A 16,244-nucleotide genomic window follows, 5' to 3' on the forward strand; every position below is an offset into this window, starting at 1 on the left:
TTAGTGCTAGGTATCTCTTTATTCTGAAGGCTTTGGTGGTGTGTGACTGGTTCTGTTGTGGAGGCAAGTAAACCATCTTTTACCCCTGAATTTGTCTGATTGACAGTTTCTATTTACAGGTACCTCCGTGAAAAAAAAAACAAACAAAAACTCTTAGTAATTTATTTCAGGTAAGGAGATTGAACACCAGTTATTCTGCTGTTAAGTCATTGCCACTGCTGGAAACCATTTCTTTAGCTGAAAAGGGGCAAAAAAAGTAAAACAAGCTGCAGCAGTGACAATCAGAAAAGGCAAGAAATTATGTGGACTTATAAAGGTAGAGCTGCAAGCATGTGCTGGTTTGTTTTTTTCTTAAAAACAATTTGTTTCCAGTTGCATTTTCTGCCACTGTGCATTTTAATTTTCAGCTCAAAAATCATTGCTTGCAAGCTAATACCAAATAGCAAAAAGTGGATGAAAAGCGCACCGTGTTTTTTTCGGAGCGATGCTGTCTGTGTGTGTCACTTTCTCCCTCTGTTTTCAGTGTCACTTACAGACCATGAAACACAGTGTAGTTAAAAAGCACCTCACGTGTTTCTCGGGGCTCACGGCCGGTTTCTTTCCCCATTCCCATTTAAATAAAGAGCAGCAGAGCCTCTGGAATTCACCAAAGGCAGGTTCGGTGCTCGCAGGGGCTGGGATAGCTGGTGATTCTGGCTCAAGCTAATGCTGCTTCACGTTCATGCAGTTGTTTTGTTCTCCTTTCAATGCCGGGATCAAACTCGTGAAAAAATGCGGCTGTTGCTGGGAAGTGCCTTCAATAACTCGGCACATTTGCATGACAATGGGTGGCTGTGCCCTGGTAACCTCCCTCCTTCGCCAGCACATATCTTGGCAGCAGGAAATGCTTGGTGTGCCCGTGAATGTCCTTTTCTTGCTTCCAAGGGTTTCTGGACATAGTTGCAGTTGGATAAATGAAGGCTGTGGAAACCCAGGGCGCTGGGAATATCTCTCTGTCTGCTCTGGGGTGTCCTGATCCCCAGGGGAGCACTGACTTTGACCCTCATTTATGGAGAAAGTTTCCTAGACTTCAAGATAGACCAGAATCCACTAAAGTGTGAAATAGATTGTAGAGAGTAGTGTAGGTGTATCACTTAAGTGAGAAATTTAGGTTTTGGGATTTTTAGTGTGTTGTGGATGGAAGAAAGATGGAGGGCACAGGGTGTCATCCTGGGTTTCTTCTTCATGCTTCTTCCTTCTTCATGAGCTTAGGTGGCATTTTGTAACTAGACAGAAAAGTCTGCATTGTGGGCTTCTAGAGATCAGTTAGTGGATTACAAGGGAAAATAATCTAGGTGTCCTTTCTTAATTGGATAGTTTAGTCTTAAAAGACCTTGTAACAAGAGATTGTTAGCCATTTTGTGCCTTACTCACAGTAGTGAGACTGTTTTACTGATGAGAAATAATAAACACTTGAGTCCGAACATGAACTACTGTCTCAAGTGCCTTCAATCCAGACACACAGAAACCATTAGAATGCTTCTCTCTTTTTCTCTCCCCCCTCTCCTGCCTGCTTTCAGGATAAATTTTACCTGTGTTTGGAAATGTGTAACCTTTGTAATGAGCAGTGGTGCTGATCAGTGGGAGTGCTTTCCTCTGATTTATTAGCGATGTTACCCAGCACAGATGCAGCCCTAGCTGGAGCTGAGTCGATAAGAAAGGATAATGATAATGGCACGGCAATATGCATGGGATGTGAGGCTAAACTACACATTGTACATTGTGCTACAGGGCCTGGTGGCTACAGAAGGACTGGCAGCCCCTTTCTGGAGGCTCCCTCAGTGTTTGGGGCAAAGGAAGTGAAGCACAGCCCCTGGGCTGAAATACTGGGTGGCAGGTAATTATGTCGGCTGTGCCTGAGGCTAGAGGTGTACCTACATTAAAAGATCACCTGAGTTTTCTAGTGACTGCTGGTTTTACAGGCTGATATTTTATTCCCTTTGAGGCTGCTCACTCAAGACCCCTTTTCAGGTCAGAATTCTCCTTCTTCAGAGCCAGGAAGGGGCTTTCAAGTTTAGTGCAGCTGTCAGGGATCAATCTCTTACTGCTCCTTCAAGTTCTTTCTGATGCAGATGAATAATTTCCGCAGATCCCGAGTCCTGTGTTATGCCGAGTGGGAAGAGGGTGACTGGTGTTTTGAACTGTAGAAGATGTTGACTGACTGGGTGAAGAAACCAGTGACAGCCATTAAAAATTAATCAGGTTAAATGAACTTGGGAAGGATCCAAATCTAAGGGGAGCAGTTCTGATGGTGAAGGCATTTGAGATTTGCAAGGAAGGATGGAAATCTCTTTCAGTACAGTATATTTTAGTGGACATGGGGGCACACTGAAAGCTGTTGTGAAATACAGGCTATAAAAGAAATTGTTTCCTCATAAGGTCTTTTTTTTCCTGGTGCTTTGTTGCTACAGGAAAACCATAGCATCTGCCTTTTTTTTTTTTTTTTTTTTTTGGAAGTCCATCCCATCTTCCTCAGCTCTGCTGGTCTTGGCAAAACTATGGCTATAAATTGATAAATTCTCAGAAACTGCTGAACTGCTGATGGAGCAATATCTATCTATTATATTGGGTATTCTATTTACACCTCAAACTTATGGTACAGACAGTTTTTCCTGACAACTTTCTTCAGCAGTAGACTCAGGTCTGCATTCTCTTTTGGTTTCATATTCTGTTATTTTCAGTACTGTATCTGACAAGCAATACAAGAATAATATTTTTAAATGGTATTTAGGTAGTCTCAAGCTAGGATCTCAAAACCATATATGATTAATAAATAAAGCCCTTACTAACAAATAACATTCCTGTAATGTCCGATGAGGTGACAGTTTCAGTGGTCCCAAATTCTTTGTGTGCTGGGTAATGACCTGGGAAGAGTCAGTTCCTGGAGAGTGTTTAGTTTTCTGGAATTCACCAAATGTGAGTGTTGCAAATGTGATACTGCAGAAAGACTCATAGATGTCCAGCTCGTAGTTTTGACCCAGAAATTCAGTGTTTTGTGTGAAAATAGAGTAGATACCCCCCAGCTTTGCAGGGTGACAGAGGCATAAAGCAATGAAAGGGTTTGCTTGGGACCACAGGAGAACTTGGCACCAGCTCCGAGGTCCTGGATCCCAGTCTGGTGTCCTGCCTGTGGTAGTTGCACTTTAACCAGAGCTGGGTGTTTATCACGTAAATGGCCTGTGGGGAGTGGAGCAGAGCATGGAGGCAGCTCACAGAGGTTTTGGGATGCAGACCATGGCACTGACTCCTGGCACAGGATCCAGAGCGTGGCTCTTGGCGCACAGCAGTGGGCAGTTAAAATAATCCCTCTTGGCACTGGGGGAGGTAAAAGGCTTAAAGTGGAGAGAACCATTCCCCAACCTCTTCCTGCCCAGGGTGGGGAGTGGGCTGGACCTTCCTTCCTTAAAGGAGCACCAGGGAAATGGAGCCAGCTTTGTCTCTGAGATTTGTCTACCTGATCGTGCTCTTGGCTCATAACTCAATTCTTCTGTCAGCTCAAAGCAGGTTGTGATCTGGTCTCCTGCAGTTAGCTTGTGTTTCTGTGTCTGGCAAATTTGGATGTAGGAAAGGAGGACATAAAAAGCAGGAAAATTAAGGAGCTTGGTCCTGTTGTACAGTTGAGACACTGTCATTTCTCAAATTTGAAACTACTTCGCTTACAAGTTCTGTGGTAAATTCCTGCACAATAATCACCTCAATTAGGCTGCCAAATATACAGTATTTTCCTTAAAGTATGGGTAAATTCCATGTTTCAGTGATCTTTGGAAACTGTGTCTCCTCTCCTTAACAAAAATCAGTCCCTTCTGCAGCTGTTTAATAAAACTCTGAGAGCTGCAAATCAGCCAAGTAAAAAATTCTGTTTCATGGAATGATTCCTGTCAGCCTTGTTTCTGATTCAGAGATCCAGCTAATGGGGTTAAATCGGAGCAGTTTAATGGAACAATGTTATTTAAGCAAAGCAATCATGTCCTGCTGGAGCGTTGTTTGGTATTAAACAGCAATTAGATTTGTCTGCCCAACAAAATTGCAAAGCTCCTCTGAAAGCAGCTGTAATCGGAAATGTCACACTGCAGATACCAGTGATAGATATGGCCTAACAAAACACAGGCTTTGGCTGCAGTTCCTCACATTGATGGGTAATCCCATGGCATGCAGCAGTTTAGGACTGTTTATGTAGCTTGCAGTTTAGGTTGGGATTATTCCTTCCACTGTGCTGTCCAAGCTCGTGTTTTTCTCTCCAGTGTGCCCCTGACAGCCTGGTTAAACTGGAGGGTTCTGCCCTCTCACTTTGTAGTGAAGGTCCAGTGAAATGGCACTTGGGATGGTGAACCTGAGGTTTACCCAGCAGTGCTGTATATAACACACATGCATTGCACTCCACTCTGATGTCTTTGCTCACTCTGGAAGCACAAAGAACTGAGCAGCAGTTTTGGAAAGCTGCAGAGGTGGGTCATGCAAGAGTCAGCACCAGCAGTAAAGCAGATGTGCTGAAGTGCTGATTTAGAGGGGTGTTTCCACAGACACTACTGGATTTCATTCAGCAGCCTGCATGGGAACTTCCACAAGGGACACTTTGTGGATTGCACAAATCTCCATCTCCCAGACTCCTGCAAATTTGTGAGAATTTTTGCTTAAAAACACCCCTAGAACAGGTTGAATGTGTGTCAGCCAGTTCTGTTAAAAAGCAGAACTTTTATTAGACACAATGCCCTAAGTAATAAGCCTTCCTCTAAGCATTCTGACTTTTAATCCTTAAACATTTGTGTTAGAAATGTGTTAGAAGTGAAAGAAAACTGTATTAGCATCAGACTACAGAGCAGGTACAAGCACATGATGTGGGTAAAAGAGCTGGTCATGGATGTATTTTTATTCTTCATATTTCCCCTCCTGTGAGCTGGGAGAGAGTAAATTGCCTCTTGCTCTGTATTTTTTGTGGGAAGCTACAGGGGCTGTGAAGAAGTGTTAAGGTGTGGTTGTCCTGGTGGTCTGCAGCAGTGTTTTTATGGCCACAAAAACCAGCAACAGACCAGGGATTAGATTGTGCTGGGTATTTCAAGCAGTGGGTTTTTTTCTGCTCCCTAGTCCCTGTACTCCTGCATTTACCAAAGCACTAAACTCATCAGGGAGTGTGCTCAAATGCCTGGAGTCCTGATGTGTGTTATTTGTAACTTTCTCTGATCAGTGCCAGTTAGATGTAGCTGGGGTAGTCTGAGTGCTGTCTCTTCCATCACTTCCCCTGCAAGGTGGTGTATCCTGGTGATCTGCTAAAGACTCCCCACTTCCATGGCTGGAAAAAGTGCCAGACCTCATTTGTGTTCATTTAGGCTTCAACTTGCTTTAGGGGTGAGTATCTCACAAAGAACAATGACTGTATCTGTGCACTGTGGGTACATTCCCTGTTCATTGGGTGTGTGGCTGTTTCCTGTTACTGACCCTCCTTCCCTCTCCTGCCTTTTGGCATCACTGTTTGCCACCACCCAGCACAGGGGACCCAGAAGTTCTCTCAGTGGCAGTGCAGGCTGCAGTTTACCCCTTGAGCAGCGATGGCGTGGCAGCCTGCTGCTGCTGGAATTGCAATCCAGTCTGGAGCTGCAGGTGCAGCTGGGTGTGCAGGCAGCAGATGTGACCCAAGGATGGAGGTGGAGCGGGAAGGGGAGGCAGAAGAGGATCCCAGCAGCACAGCACGTATGGCTGTTAAATGCTCTTTGCTGGCAGCTGGCTCAGGGCAGCACAGAAGTGAGTGGGTGTGCGGGTCACGCAGCTCACACCGTGAGCTTGGCACTTGAGCAGCTTTCCCTCCATGGTGCCACCAACCCAGCAAATCTGGGGAAATGTGTGTGAGATGGGTTGGTGTGGCCACGGTAGCAGGAGGCTGCTGCCACCAAAGCTTTTTCTGGGAGACTCTCTTCCCCTCCCCGCTGTGTGACCCACATAGGTCTGGATAAAAATGGGGACAGCCAGGAGAAAACAGCTTTGGCACAGAGACGTTGCCCAGCCTGGATACAGGCCACAGCCCAAGCAGCCCAGTGAGGGGCAAGTCAAACAGAAAATTAGGATAATTAGTTTTATATGTGGCAGTGTTGTAATTCCTCTCAGAGGGACCCCAAACTTCTTGGTAGAGTAGTTTTTTCCCTTTTAATTATTGTTCAAATGTTTCTTCCCTCAGTCTTGAATTATTCTGAGTGCTTTTCATAGGTTAATCTGCCTCTTTACCCTTGAGGGTAATTGAGCAGTCACTGGGTTTGCATTTTTTTCTCTTTATCTTTCAAATGTCTGTAAGCCATTGTCGTCTTTTTTTTTTAATTAATTAAATCCCCCTATAGTTCTTTTACAGTTCAGATTTGCTACAAAAGCAAGATTCAAATTGCACCATTCTCTATGGAGAACGATGAGTGTGTTATGTAGGGGTGCAGTTCCTGTTCTTGATGTAATAACTCCGGTAACAAAGACACCTTTCTTCAGGGTACCTTCCTTCAATTACCCTTTTATTTTTCTTTCTTTGCTAATGTTAATAATTCAGTATGTGGAAGCCAAGTTTTAAAGGGAGATCAATGCTTTGTGTCGCGGCATTTTGAATTTCAGTTCCTTTGGCAAATGCAGTCCCTGGTGTGTGTTTGGGCTCAGTAACCCTGGAGCATTAAGCCAGGAGAGGACAGTACTGTGAGTCAAGGCCCCAGAGCAGTTTGTCTTCACCTTTTAGAATTGTTTATCCAATCCTCTGGGAAAGCCTTTTAGTACTGCGCTGTATTTTATAGTGCTTTTCCTGTTAAGTAAGGAGTACTTAGGGAAGGCAAGGGGAGCACTGGGTTTTCCACAACAGTAATTACTTCAGGCTTCAATACCAGGGACCTTTTGACCTAATGCCACTCAGGCTGATTCTGTCATGTTTAATCCCTCATGCCCCATCCGTCCCTGTGAGCCAGCAGAGTGTCCTGTTCTTTACCCTGAGCCAAAGAGCTTTTGGTACTTACATATAAACAACGCCTTAAAAGTAAAATTCATGTGCTGTTTCAAATTATGCACTGGAGCCTTCAGGAATTGCTCTCCAGCTTTGAGGAGAAGCTATGCTTTTGTTGGGAGGCTGCAATGGCTGGTGGTTGTTAAAGCCTGAGAAAGGCTGAGATTATGGATTGTTTCTCTTCTGTTCCTGCCCTGCAGATTTGCCCGGAGCTGGTTGCTAATTGCTGAGCCTTTGGAATCAGTTTGACATTTTGGCTACATGTTTTTGTTTCCTCAGGGCTGGCTCTGCCCAAATAGCACCATTTAGTCACTGTTTAGTTTTCAGACCGAGTGCTCCATGCAGGTGTGGGTAGCCAGTGGCTTCTTTTCTGATTGTTAAAACCAGGCAGTTTTGTTAGCCACTGTTTTTCATTTCTTCATAAATTCTGGGTGTAGAAGTACAGGCACAAACAAGCAGAGTGTTAATTAAGAGTCTTTTGGCCTTATTACTTAGTTTGTCCTTGGATTGGCCCACTCTTAATTACTACCCAGTTACTATTGCTATTATTCTTGTTTAATGAGATAATCCAAATAATCTCATTTCAGTTTCACAGATCATTAGATCCAACACACTTATTAATAAGGCATTTGTGAGCTCTTTATGTCCACTCAGCTGTTTTCAGTCCTTCTCTTACCCTCTATGATGGAGGGAAGGGATGTGCTGAACATTCTGTAGTTGGATGTTTCCTCAAAGTATTAGCACTTGCCGCTATACGTTGTTTGAACAGCTGCTTCTTTTTGTTAACTGCAGTAATAAAAACGTTGTACATCTTGGACAGAGGTGCTGACTGTGCCAGTGAGGAGTGGCTCTGGCAAAGAGGGAGCTGCTGCCTCCTCTCTCCTGCCAGAAGGGTCACCTTTCCCAGCCAGGCAGGAAGGTGCAGCAGGTGCAGGGCTGCTCTGCTCCACTGGCAGCAGGGTGAGAGCGAGCTGGGCCCTTCCGTGCCAGCTTCCAGTGCCAGCCAAAGGCCAGGAAGCACTGGGGGGATGGACCATCTAGCTCATTGCTTCCCGACCTTTCCAGCAGTTTGCTCACCTGTGCAGACAATCACTTGTTCTTCGGGTGTCCCCAGGGCAGAGTGACAGAGGTGTGTCCCATGCCTCACTGGCTGTTTGTGAGCCCCTCTCAGGTGGATGTGCCCCCGGAGCAGGGAGTGTGGGTCAGGTGTGCCTGCTGGGATGGCAGGGGGTAGGTGTGCCCTCGGCTGAAGCACTGGCCCCTGTTGCCTCATGCATCTCCCGCTGACACTGATACCTACACAGCCCTCTAAGGCTGTGACTCAAATGCAGCCTTTGATTAGGGCTTGGATATCTGTTTGCTTGCTGGGACCATGGTATTTAAAACAGTGCCAATTCTCTAAAGAATTGAAATGAACAGGTGTGTGTGGCTGTTCTTTCATGCCAACAAAGGAAAAACCCCAGTTTTTGCACGCACACATGTGAATAATATGCAAAGAGTTACACACACTTCACTGCTTTGGGTAGAGTGAACCTCTGGCTCTGGAGCTCTCCTGGTCACATCACTGACTTTGTCTCAGAGGTTCAGAATCGGGCACAGGTTGCTGACTCAGAACTGTGACCCAGCAGAGAAATAGCGAAAGGAAAAGGGTTAAAATAATCAACCTTGTTTCGTTGTTGAACAAGCTGGCACAGGCTGTCTGAGCAGCTGAAGTTCCACCTGTTCTGTGGGACTCTTCTTGCTGTGTCACCCACGTGTGCCTGTGGCAGAGATGGAAGGAGAGCTGCTAGAAAGGACTGGAGGCCCCATCTCTGTGTGGCACACAGGCCACGGCCCATGGTTCTATTGAGCCTGGAACTTGCTGTAAAGATAAGATCTAAAGGCTGCTGCTCTGAGCAGTTGATGATTTCTCTGTGCCCAGTGAAGCTGTTCTTTGCAGGAGAGAGAATTCCATCTGCTCCACTCATGGCCACTGTGGGCCTGTCCTCACCACTGGGAAGTCCAGCCAGGCCACTGACTTAGCCTGCACTCACATGCAAAAGTCTTTAGCCTGATTAAGTGTTAACTCTTTGTAAGGAAATGTGCCTTGAGGCTACAGTGGGGATAACCCAGGCTGTGGGTTTCTCGTGTGATTCCAGCACTGCTTAAGCAGGATTTAGCAGTCTCCTCCTCAAGCCCCTCTTCCTACCCCTCTGCCCTGCTCTGGGTGTCAGCAGGGTGCTGAGCTGGACTGAGAGACAATAGAGTTTGAGAAGGAAAAAAACCAAATCATAAAGCAATTGGGGGGCTATTTGGTTGATTTTTTAAAAAGAAATTCAAAGTCTTTTCTCTGTTTTCCCACGTTGCTGCACGAACAGCTCTGTCACCAAGCGGAGCAGAGGCAGGAGCAGCTCTGCCTCAAAAGCGACAGGGATTGCATAAGGTTTGTTTGTGCGTCTGATGGCAGGGCCAGCAACAGCACTGAGCTAATGCCATCTGTGTGGGCGCTGCGGGGCTGTCACCAGGGCCGTGTCAGGGTGGCTGGCCCTGCAGGGTTGTCACCAGGGCCGTGACGGGGCAGCTGGCTCTGCGGGGCTGTCACCAGGGTCATGTCAGGGCAGCTGGCTCTGTGGGGCTGTCACCAGGGCCGTGCCAGGGCAGCTGGCTCTGCGGGGCTGTCACCAGGGCCGTGACGGGGCAGCTGGCCCTGCAGGGCTGTCACCAGGGCCGTGCCAGGGCAGCTGGCTCTGTAGGGCTGTCACCAGGGCCGTGCCAGGGCAGCTGGCTCTGTAGGGCTGTCACCAGGGCCGTGACGGGGCAGCTGGCTCTGCAGGGCTGTCACCAGGGCCGTGCCAGGGTGGCTGGCTCTGCGGGGCTGTGCCCGGTGTCACCCAGCACTGCTGCCCAGCACAGCAGTGCCATGTGCCAGCGCTGCTGAGCGCTCCGGGCCAGCCGCCTGTGCTCTCTGCAGTCTGAGCAGAGCTGCTGGCTCTCCTTACGTACCCTTGGAGAGCAGGGAATGAGCTTAAGGATGGATAATCCAGGCTAACTCTACAGTGAAAACAAGTGCCTTACCTCAAATATCACCGAAGTCTCTCCTGCCTTCCCAAACCTCCGGCTCCCCATCCTTCAGCAGCAGCCGATATTCTCCTGGCACAGACTAGAGCAGGGAAAATTAATTGTGCTGTAATGACAACTCCCCCCTCAGAACCTGGCCTTCTGCTCGGTGTAAATGAAGGGCAATCTGTGGCTATCAACAGACTGTTTCCTTTGGGGAAACAGCCTCACACTTCTCAGATTTCCCTTTACACTACTGACTGTTAGCATCTTTTCCTACCTCAAGATCTGCTACATTGCTGCAAAGGGTTTTTTTCTCTTTAATTAATTTCTTTCAGCTCTGTCAGGATAGAAGGTAATTAAATGCTTCAGTATCTTGTCATAAAAATGCCACTTTTCAGAGGAATTGTCTTAATGAGCCTGTTTTTCAGTATAGCAGAGGCTCATCTATTAGTCCAGTGTATATTTTTAGAGCATGGCATTAGCCAGAAAAGCCCATTAGATCGTTATACAAGTGGCTGAATCAGCAAACTGTATCTGCTGCTATTCTGTCAAAGCAATAACGTTAACATTATCAAAGTGATTAAAAGCCATTCATTCATTTTGCATCTGGGTTGACAAGTTCATTCCTGCAGAGGCACACAGTGCGAAGCTGAGAGAAAGGAAAACTAAAAGCTCATCATCTCCCTCAACCTGAAGATCTACCAGTGTGTGACAGATGCAATCAAAACATGACAATTGAGTGGAACACCGGACGCCTGTGTTCTGTCACACGGTGGGTTGTCACTGACAAAGCAAAATCAGCCTTAGCCTGGGACCCTTTTTAAGGATTTGCATCTTTCTGTGGCAAAAAAAGCTGTGTGTGCTGGAACAGGGCAGGGCTTCCGCCACAGAAACCCGTGTTGTCCTTCAGCTCTGGGTCATCCTCCTGGAGTTTCAGAGCAACCAGGTGGTGCTGCTGGCTTTTCCTTTGGGCTTGTTGCAGGTGTGCTGGGCCAGTGGCTTCCCTGGCTCTCCCCTTCAGGAGCCACGAGGGCTGGCTACTCCAGCTGCAGCTCTTGGCCTTGGCAGGGCTGTTTGTCCAGTGTTTATCCAGAGAGCAGAAGCAATGGGAGGGATGAACAAGTGTTGGCATCGCTGTCATGACCTTTCTTGAAAAGCTGAGTAGACAGAAAGCTTTGATTCCTGGGGACTGCCAGTGGAAGCTGCTCAATTAACTTGCTTGCAAAAGGTGCAGCATATCCAAATCCTTCCCATGGTTAGGGCACAGTCCAATGGTAAAGGGTTTGGGAGCTGGAAGAGCAGTTACTGAGGCTGAGACTGGACTGAGCTGTTGGCCAGAGTGAGAGATTTGCATGTAGAGGCCTCTGGTTTCTGCTAAAAATTGTAAAGCAATTTGAGTTCTGCAGGTCAAATGGTGCATCAAGGAAGGAAAAGGCAGAGAAGAAGGACAAGCTGTTATTGGCAAAAATCCACCACCTAATTCCATCAGTGATCCCACCTACTCAGTCTGGTCAGTACCTGAATGTGCAGCATTGCATTAAAACGCAAACCAGTGAGTTATCACATGGGGTACATATGTGTAGCTGAGGGTTTTTTTTCCATGTTGTGGATTGTCTAAATTCTGCTGATGTCAGTGTGACCCTTTATTAAGATTCATGTAATGCCATGAGCATTTTGTGGCAAAGTGTCACTAACACTGTGTGTCTGTTTTAAATGAGTGTCTTGTGATTGCACCTGTATCACTGTGAGTGTCAGACTTGTGTGCTCTGTGTGCTTTTGCATGCCTGTCCAGGGATATTTGCCTTTTTGATGGTTGGTGTCCATGCTACGCTCAAATTAGTCTTTCCTACCATGGTGAAGAAAACCAACTTTTTAAAAAATTTATTATTTTTAATCTGCAAATAATAAAAAAGTAGCAAATCTGATGGCTGATGCTTATCCAGGGGAGAATTGTTCCAGTAGGGCATCAGTGATAAATATCCTCAGAGCCATGAAGACGAAAAAAATCCATTAGAACTCTGGATGATTTAGGCACTTTAGTTATCAAATTGAACTGCAGTTTTGGTTTCCCTTTCCCATGTCTAGGCAACTTTGTAGTCACTTGGTCTCCTGCTCATTGAATTTGTGCCTGCATCGTGCTCTTCAATTCAAGAAAATGAATGCATTTAGCAGTTTGTCTACATAGCCAGCTAATATGAACGTGCCTGGGAAACTGATTTTTTTATAAATGGTGAATTCAAAATGTCAGGTAACTGTGAGAGCTGATCGAGAGAAACAGTGGTGTTTCACTTTGAGGAGTGGATTTGAATTTCTGAAAGACATTTAAAACTGCACAGAATGGCTGTTAGGTTAGCCTGATAAAGGTACCTCGGTAAAAAAGTTCAGAAAATAGAATTGCAAAAGCAGTGCTCTCTGTGCAAAGTCCTGGCAATGACAGAGACATGAGGATGAACACCTGAATATTTCATATCCAGTAAGAAAAACTTAATGATCTGTTGTTGCTTTTTGTCTGTTTTATCTATCTAAAGTGTGGGCATACATTTTTTTTCGGTGGGTGCTTTGTATATACCCTCGTTCCACTGGATTGTATTGGCTCAGTTGTGTTAGAGCATTCCCTTGAAGTGTCTGCCACAAGAGAGCAGTGTTGGTGTGATAAGCTGGCAGAGTGAGCCTCGGGTAGTGGAACTCTTCCATCAGAATACTGCACGCTGAAATACTGCAAGAGAAATTCAAATGCAGCACAACAAATCTTCTGGGAGCTCAGCAGGATTAAGGGATAAAAATAATGAATGGGGCCTAATTTCTGGTATTGAGATTTGAGTTTCTTAAAGGCATCATTGATATGACTGTGGGCTCTGGAAAATTTCAAGGAGTTGAAAATTTCATCACACTGCTGATAATCTAAATATGCTTTTTCCTTTTTTTTTTCCTCCCAGTGTGACTCCATTGAAAACAGTTTAGTTGGTCTCTCTGAGAGAGTAATCTGGTCATGTGTGTGTGTATTTGGGTGGGTGGCCTACAGAAAAGATGGAGAGGATTATTTACAAGGGCATCTAGTGACAGGACAGTGGGGAATGGTTTCAAACTGAAAGAGAGCAGGTTTAGATTAGATATTAAGGAAAAATTCTTTACTGTGAGGGTGGTGAGGCACTGGCACAGGTTGCCCAGAGAAGCTGTGGGTGCCCCATCCCTGGCAGTGTTCAGGGCCAGGCTGGATGGGGCTCTGAGCAGCCTGGGATAGTGGAAGGTGTCCCTGCCCATGGCAGGGGGTTGGAAGGGGATAATCTTTAAGGTCCCTTCCAACCCAAGCCATTCTATGATTTCCAGAGCTGACTCCAAGCTCTGTGGAGCCGCAGACTGCAAATTCTCTGTGGATACTGAATGCTGGATAAGGTTCTTTAGCACCCAACTTCATTTTTAAACACATAAGCCAGTCTGGTGAGCTCTGTGCTTCTGGAGAAGCACAAATCTACTGCTCTGCTGCAGATGCCAAAATCCCAGTTATATTAAATAATTAACAGATTCACTGCACCTATACTTTCCTGGTTGGAGACCAGAGGTGCAGCAGTACTTGAAACATATGACTGCCAATTTCTCCTCAAAAAAAGAAAAAAAATTGAACTTTTTGTTGAGAAGTTGGTATGGATTAGTCTGGAAATAATTAACCTTAATTTGTGTGCAGCCTGTTAATGAAAATCTGTTTGAATATTACAAGTTATAACTGCTTTCAGTCTTGATCAAATTACTGATTTGCACTGAAATGTATTAAAAACATTTTTCTGTCAATAAAAGCCAATACTAAATTTTTTAAAGCATGTACCTGGTAGCTCCTGACTTGAAAGCCTGGACTCTGATTTTAAAACTGCCACTTCACTGTGTGGCTGTCAATGATCTGTTTCCATGGAATGGAGAACTTGCTATCTAAAAATGACATGGCAAGTATGTGTCAAATTGAGATCCTACAGAAGCCAGGCTCAGGCTTAAGAAAGCAGGATGGATTACTGCGAAGACAAGATGTGTTTAAAGGAGAAAAGGATGTAAATGGGGAGAAGTTGCTAGGGGGTTAAAAAAAAAAACAGAGGTGAAAAATGATCCAGTCATGGAGCAACATTTTAAGCTTGAAGTAAGTGGAAGAGTGATAGTAGACTGCACTCTCTTTTGGTGCAATAAAATGCTGAACTTAGCAGAAATGGATCAGCAGATAATTTGTTCCATTTGGAGGAGACCAACAAAAGCAGTTGGGTGAGAGGAGAGCATGGCTGTACTACATCAGAGTATTGTGGTCTAGACAGGTCGCTGGCCTTTCTCCAAGTATCTGCCACTGGATGCCTAGGAAGGGGTAGCAGAAATGCAAGTGACAAGTTTATGATTACTTTTTTCCTGCTTTACCCATAATTTTTTAAAAGACAAATAGGGAGAAAGGGTCACAGTGTGCAGTGCCTTGTAGGTGAGAATGGGAGCTGGGATAAAGTCTATCTGAACTGATTAGCCAAATTAGTGCACTTGCTAAAGTAGCCAAAACTGAGCTTCATTTTGACTAAAAATAGTTCTCTTATCTAAATATGTCATGTACCCACTATGCCTTCCACTTCCGAAATGCTATCGCAGCTGCAGTGTCCTGCATCCTAAATTTAGAGCCATTCATGCCACTGAATTTTCCAGTACAGTAGATGGATGCAGCAGCTTTTTTAGAAACTAAAAAATAGAAAAGGTTAAGAATAACATAATGCAGAGCCGCCATAGTGAAGTATCTGTGCTTCATCTTTGGTAGCCATTAGTGTCTTCAGTTCTTTAAGTAATGATGATACAAAATGCATGGGGATTTTAGTGCCTGAATTATCAGAGATGCTTCTGGTTTGTTTTTCGAGAATGCTGATGAGTGACCTTGACACCCCTTTTGTGAAACAGTGTATTTGACTACAATCTGTGAGTCACACAGGGCATGAACTGTACTGGCTGCTTACTGCTGTAAGCCAAATTTGAATGCGAAATATATCCCTAATATGCAGCAAGATGAGACAAAAGACTGCCAGAGCTTTATAGATCTATAGCTTTTCATGAGCCCTCACAAATTCAGGGTGTTTGGGATTTGTTTGGTTTTTATTGTTAGGTTTTTTTCACAGGTACATGCAGAAACAAGGTCACAAAATCTTTTTTTCTCCTGCTTATATACAGTTGTCAGCACAACAGCCCACATTATATCTGATAGCCAGAGTATTTTTATATTTTAGGACTTTCCAGAATACCTTTTACTAAATCCAAGTCTGAATGAAAAGTGTATGCTATTTAATAGTTTCTGTTATTAAATGGTTGGAAACTCTTTCTCTGTGTTCTGTCTAATCAAAATTTCTTTGAGAGATACAAAACCCCACTCTCTTGGCAGAGTAGGTGAGCAAGCTTTTATGTTTAGATAAAACCTTTATGTTTAGATTAGTTATAAGGTTGCTCATCAGCTGACAAACTGAGCAGAGTTCTTGAAACAGCCTGAATTGCTGTTAGAGCTAGTAAAATGCATATAAAATATTGTGTTTGTTTGTTTGTGTTTTGCCAGTTTTTGCCAGATTACCACCTTAAAAATATGGCAGTGTTACGCTTGAGTGTAAATTATGACTTCACAAAAGAAAGTTGCTTTTTTTTGGTCTGGCAAAAAATGCAGAAATCTCGAGGGACTAGTAGATTAACAGTAAATCTCCTGATTTCCTGTAATATTTGCAGCTTTTTCCCTTTTGAAAACTCTATAAATTCTAGATACTGAGAATGAAGTTCTTAAACTGGATTCCTAAAGTTACTTAGAACATAATAATCCAATGAATGGTCGAGGACGGGGGGAGAAAAAAGGTGTTTTCTGACAGTGTGAACATCAAAATGCAGCTCCTCATGGTGGCCAGGCCAAAGCAGTCTTTAGACTCAACTCTGTGAGCAGTGCTCAAAGTGGATTTCATGCTCACACGTCCTCCTTTGTGTTGGTGAAAAGAGAGGCTCCTGCCCAATGCGGGGCGGCGGGGCTGGGATGCCATTCCCAAAGTGGGCTGGCTGCAAGTCTGCTGCTCTCCCCGCGCTGCCTGCTCTCCGAGAGACACAATTTTGTTGTCATCTGCGATTTCAGTGCTTTTCAGAGAGCTGCAATTCCCTCGTAGGGAAGTTGTTGCCATAAAAGTAATCCTTGCAGGGAGTGGGAGTAAGAGGTTGCAGGTGGGTTGTTGTTTCA

The 16,244-nt window shown here is 44.9% G+C and overlaps 2 long non-coding RNA genes across 4 annotated transcripts in view; one reads left to right on the top strand and one right to left on the bottom strand.

Annotated features, from left to right (window-relative positions):
* Positions 1-10,171, bottom strand: LOC135303495 (uncharacterized). Its single transcript, XR_010364971.1, has 2 exons — positions 10,052-10,171; positions 1-2,200 (listed from the first exon to the last, which is right to left on the bottom strand). It is a non-coding gene; the product is annotated as an uncharacterized LOC135303495 (long non-coding RNA).
* The window catches only part of LOC135303492 (uncharacterized), a 23,183-nt gene continuing 15,513 nt past the window's right edge, over positions 8,575-16,244 (top strand). Inside the window, exons 1-4 of one of the 3 annotated variants that reach the window (XR_010364963.1) lie at positions 8,575-9,419; positions 10,669-10,808; positions 11,443-11,546; positions 12,122-12,284. This is a non-coding gene — a long non-coding RNA (uncharacterized LOC135303492). Of the gene's footprint in view, positions 9,420-9,957; positions 10,389-10,668; positions 10,809-11,442; positions 11,547-12,121; positions 12,285-16,244 lie in introns of those variants that run through there. The other 2 variants (XR_010364964.1, XR_010364965.1) reach the window with 2 other exon arrangements.

Source organism: Passer domesticus, chromosome 6, assembly GCF_036417665.1.
Source record: "Passer domesticus isolate bPasDom1 chromosome 6, bPasDom1.hap1, whole genome shotgun sequence".
Taxonomy (NCBI): Eukaryota; Metazoa; Chordata; class Aves; order Passeriformes; family Passeridae; genus Passer; species Passer domesticus.